This window comes from Brienomyrus brachyistius, chromosome 5 (genome assembly GCF_023856365.1).
Source record: "Brienomyrus brachyistius isolate T26 chromosome 5, BBRACH_0.4, whole genome shotgun sequence".
In the NCBI taxonomy this organism is placed as follows: Eukaryota; Metazoa; Chordata; class Actinopteri; order Osteoglossiformes; family Mormyridae; genus Brienomyrus; species Brienomyrus brachyistius.
In genome coordinates this window covers 29,395,615-29,401,647 of record NC_064537.1, presented here as the reverse complement: position 1 = coordinate 29,401,647, position 6,033 = coordinate 29,395,615, and positions in this window count along the sequence as shown.

The following is a 6,033-nucleotide window of genomic DNA, read 5'->3' as shown; positions in this document are numbered from 1 at the left end:
AACCCAGCATAGTGAATCAATTTGTATTTCACCGTATGCTATAATCAAGACTTGTAACATTATGGTTGCCATTTCCAGTGCTGTAAATGTGACTTACGTCATTATTTGTGCACTATTCTTATTTTTTTTGTTATATAACAAATGTCGATGTTTACATGTGCTGATTATGCCCACTCATTATTCATAAAATATGCTAATTACTTCTCAGATAATAGGACTTAAATGTGGATTGATATAACCATAAATGGTATTGTAACTGAAAAAAAAAACAAATAAAAGAAAGTTCGGCTATGACCCTGGGATCAAAACGTAAGCTAACGAGGTTCAGCTGATGCAAATATTTCATTCAGTGCTGCATTTGGCATACAGTACCTACGTAATGATGGAGACTGCACACACTTTTACAGCAAACCTTAGACTGAGCATGCCAAAACCAGAAAGACTCATTGTTTAATTTCCTTATGCTCTCAGCTCTTTCCATTGATGCAAATAATTCATTTATTGACCACCCCATACACTGTAAAATACGCTGCTATGACTTTCACTATAAAAATGATTGAAATGCCTTTAGCTACTTGGCAGAATTTCATGGCGTGTAAAACTGAAGGGTATGAGGATGCCTGACTCCGCCATGGCGGCTTTCAGTACAAGTGTGTTATCCTTCACTGTTCCTAGCTATTACGAGGTGACACGTTCAAGCAAGATTGTGCAAAAGGTTTCTTTTTCCTATCACCCTGTCTGGACATGTCAGAATTTTATTATTTTCTTTTTTTGTGACAGACCTGCTACAGTCCAGCTGACTTCAGTTTTAGTTATTGATGATTTGTGCCATGAGCCACACAACAAGAGTTGATCTCACTAAATAATTTGGAATTTTCATCAGCTTTATTGCAGATTGTATTATATGCATTTATACCTTTGTACAGTTTTTAAGATCAACAATGTAAATCTATTGGTAAAATTACATAAAGTTCTAGTGTCAAGTGATTCCTTTTACTGATCATACAAGTCTTGAAAAAGTGTGATTTGTTTATCAGCTTCATGAAAACCACAGTGTCATATATCTTATTTCTTGAGAATTTCAAGCTTATGTTCTGTGGCTCTCAAAATGTGGCTCTTTTTTTTTTTTTGACTAATCACACTGCAATCTATCAGTAGATTTACATGCACAAGGTTTACTTAAGAACAATGTTTGGTTACGTGTAACAACAGTCTCTCAACTTAAAATTTGAACATATGAAGTTATTTATCATCACTGTTGTGTTGTATTAATTCAATATTTACTCATTAAATATGCATACATGCTCCTGAAAACCAAACTTTAATTTATGTTAATGGCCTGTGAGTTTAGTTTTTAATTGTAATTAATTGCCAGTGGTGGTTTACTGATTAGGGAGGTGAACTCATAATTGAAAGATGGCAGGTTCAAATCCCCAACCAGCAGGGCACTGCTGAGGTACCCTGAGCAAGGTACTGTTCCCTGGGCGCTGAATTAGCTGCCCCTTGCTATGTCACATTGCCACATATTGGTTAAATAAAAGAACGCATTTTGTTGTTGTGTGCTGTGATATGTCAACAATGACAACTAATTATGTCTTTTGAATAGCATAGTTAATTCCTAGACTTTCCAAAGCTCCAAAAAATCCAAATGATAAAGAGAACTTCTAAAGGAAGATGTAAAAACTCATTTACAAGAATAAGAAAGAATCGGGAAACACCCCCTGATCAGTTTTGCTAACTTGTTTGATAAAATAATTGGTAATAAATTCTGCAACGTAATGCAAGGTTCTTCAGTGGCCTTTGTAACGATGGTCATGATTTTATACGATGAACATTTAATATAAAAGCACAATAAATTTGCTCAACCAATGTATTTCCTTTAATTACCCAATGAACCTTTATCAATGTGTACTGGAAATAATTTCACTGAGATTGTATTTTTAATATTTTTTTTTGTGGTCATTATTGAACTTTAAGAGTACTGAAGTTGACCTTCTTTATGCTCCAGGGTTTTTGTTGGAATTCACAGCTGTCAGATTCACAAGAAATAGCTTTAGACAGCCTAAGTCTAGTGTGGATTAGCTGTTATTTTTTTAGCAGCTGCCTTATACGCACCTAAAGCTACACTCTTAACCCAGTGAAAGCTCGGAGACTGGATCTTAATGGCATTACATTTTATCCAAGACATTGTGGAATCTCTGAAACAGCCTGAATGTTGTACGCTTAAGTAAAGTATATGACCTTCATTAAATCAATAAAATATTCAGCTACTGTATATAAACCCGTTACTTTTTATCTTTTTTTCCTATACAAACAAAACAAAATTTTCACTTATATGTCCATTTAGCGATTCATATATATTTGTAATTATAGGATAAACTCTCAAAGATACTATTTTTGGAATAGTAGAATGATATATTTATTCAATGGAAATGTCAAAATAACTAAAATAGCCTGATTGTACTGTATGACTCTACCTAACACTTTAAGATAGCTGGGAAAGGTTTTTGGTAGCCTAGTAACAGTTTCCGATTCGTTTCTGATTCACACTTATTATGCGTGAAATGATTGGATAGTGCTAACACTTCCTACCCTTTGCCCTGTCTTCAGGCACACATTGGTAGAGAGGAAGCCTCTGTTTACTGTTCTGTCTCAGCAGTTTGTTCTCACTTGTCTTCGGTCACCCTTGCAGGCCACCATGTTTTTTCATTGCTACCCTGTCAAGAAGACCTCTCAGCTACATCTATCAAGAGAATTATTGAAGGCTTAATGCATGGACTGTGGCTCCCTCACATTCTTCATTATCCCATAATTTATTAATATCCTCCTCTTGGACGTAGCATTTATCTTGATAAAGGCTTTGAATGTGGAAGCTGCCGTGTAAAGTTACCCTGTGGGGCTGGATACATTGTATCTTGCTTCACTAATGATGTTCAACATGGATTTCTGTTTCATCTTTTTAAACCCAAGCCCCAAATTCCCTGTCCCATGGGCCACTGGATTTTTTCACTGCAGCAACTCAACTTATACTGATATTGGTGGAAAGAAGGCATATTTTGATGATTTCAGCAGGGCACTGGGAAGCATTCCAACAGGCATTCCATCATGTTCATTAAAATGGCCCGTCACCTATCAGACTTAAGTTGTCGTATGTAGGAAAATACTATTGTGACTTGATGGGCACCTGTACATGAACATGAATACTAACAGACAATGACAATGAAGTCATACCAACAGGTATCAATTATTCATCTATCCATCTTCTACCCACTTATCCATGTGCAGGTCATGGGGGGGGGGGGATGGGGGGGGGGGGCATGGGTAGAAGCTACTGGAGCCCATCCCGGGCAGCATAGGGCACAAGGCTGGGGGACACCCTGGATGGGGTTGCCCGTTTATCACAGGGCACACACATGCACACACACATACACTACAGGCAATTTAGAGACACCAGTTAGCCTTTGGTCTGTAGGAAGAAAGCTACACAGCAGGTACAGTGTGTGCATACAGAGCAAAAGTGGGATTCAGGGTGCCTTCTTTGGCTCAGAGGGTTGCATTCTTGCCCCCCCCCACTATGACAGTTTGAGCCACTGTACTGTATGTGTGTGCGTCTGTGTATATATATATTACATTGTGGGCACCAAATGTCCCTACATTGTGATAAAAAACTGTGGGGAGCCATGTGGGGAATTTTTTTCAATTGCCCTCCCCCCCACAAGGGAAAACTCAATTCAGAAAAATCTGTGAATGCAACCAACAAACTAAAAATGCCAAAAGTCTTGTATTTTGTTTGGTTACTTATGGTTGAGGTTAGGGCTGGGTAGGGGTTAAGTTCAGCATAAAGGAATTAGAGTTTTCCCCATAGAAATGAATGGAGAGTCCCCACAAAGAGATAATTACAAACCTGTGTGTGTATGTGTGTGTGACTCATGTGGTAAGAATGTCACAAGGGGTATTCCCACAATCGAAAGCGAGTGAAGCGGCAATTCTGAATGGCCTGTAGTGCATGTGTATCCCATACAGGGGCCCTCCTGTAATGTGATGGGCTCCAGGCCCTGAATCATCCTGTAATAGATAAGCAGTTGTAAATTAATAGCGGAATGGAATAAATAGCGGCAACAGGTTCTGCAGTACATTTTTTTCAATTTCATAGAAGTCGTATTACATGGTATATAAGAATAATTATATTCTATATTGTGCTTGCAAAGTTTTTTATTCACATTACAGATGGCCCTCGTTGATCGTGGTTAATCAGTTCCAGACTCTACCGCGATAAGTGAATTTCTGCGAAGTAGGATTATTTATAAATCGAATATTTTCGAAGTTAGAGCATAGCAAACCTGTTTACGACCTTCGAAATACGGTTTTTAACATTATTAGACATGAAATAACACCCTTTAGTCACCATTACTGTTATGATTGCTGGACACGGAAGCCGGAACCGGGAGACGAGGAAGCAGGATCGAAGGGTTTATATGGAATCACTCCAAATGCAGGACACAGGACCATGTAACATCAAAACGTCAGTCACAGACCTGGGGTTACAGACTCTGACGTGGACTTAAATACACCGGAGGAATCCAACTGACAGAAAACAGCTGGTCACGATCGGGGCTGCACACGTGGTTAATAAGGGGGCGTGGCACACACGAGGATTGTACAGGCAGGTCATTACAATTACACTCCTATTACCCGATATATTAGACAAAATAAGAGAAAATATGACATATTAGATGTTACAAATATCATATTATTATTATTGTACATTTAATTACGAAGAGCAAACATGCTTCCGATGCATAGCGATGTATCATCAATTGTAATATTTTAAGTTAAACCAAATGTGTTTAAAATCAAAATCATACATTTCTTTTACGAACCATGTTTACATAAGGGATACTCAGACAAATTACAACTGATTTACATAAAAAGCTATTTTCACTTAATAACACTGAACTGTATCTTCCCAAGATTGATTTCTCTTCATCACTTGAATGACATTTCATTCTCTGTAGCATGTCTTTGTGAAAAACATTCAAAAACAGCCATAAGCCATCTGGTCCTCCATCCATTGTTTCCAGTGAAATTAAAGCATAGTGAATTCCCCCATACTGACTTTTGGCAAACGGCTCCCACGGTGGACATGAGAAAAAGATTGTGCTGGTATTCATGAGTGGCATCTGTGCTAGAGGAATCTTCAGTGATGCACTGCAACTAATTCCATTAATTGTGTGTCATGCCTCATTTCATGGGATTACACGGCTAGATAAAGCATGTATTGTCTGTTCTCGTGCGCCAAATGGAAATGTGAATTTGACATAATTGTCTGTGTTTTGTCATTTTTAAATTATCTCCACTCATCATCCCGTGAAAAATAAAAGCTTCCTACATAACGATGTCAGTCAATAACAACTGAGAAAATTAGATCAATCAAAGCTCATGAAATATGCTTTTTTTTTTGCTCTAGCTTTACATGTATTTTAATATATAAACATTGTATAATATAATGTATTATCACCGGTTGGATAAATAAATACTGCATTTTGTATATTTCTGCTGAATTTATGTATGCTAAGGATTTCTTGTGATTGAAAGAACAAAATATTTAAAAGAGTCATCCTGTTATTTGTGTTTGCATCCGGCTCTATTTCTCTATTTTATTTAACACTTTACCCATTGGAGTCATATCACCCTGCCACTGAAAGCTGAGAGGCGGATTCCATTCTCCCCAAAGCACAATTTAACCTATAGAGTAAACAAATTTGCAATTAAAGCTTTGCCACAAATTAAATCCTTTAATCATTTTGTAGTGGAGGAGAAATTGAGAAATTGTTAAATGCAGCCTGTTGTAAATATCACTATTCTTCAATCACTCTTTTGTCTGTTACATTTTTTTTAATTAAATGCAAGCAGAAGATTTTTTGGCCTAGTTTGAAAGCAGAAGAACATCCGTTTGTTTTTAAGGGTAATATTGCTCAGTGCCTCAGTGCTCATTGCCCTGTTGTGATGAAACTTTTTATTTCTATAAATAAA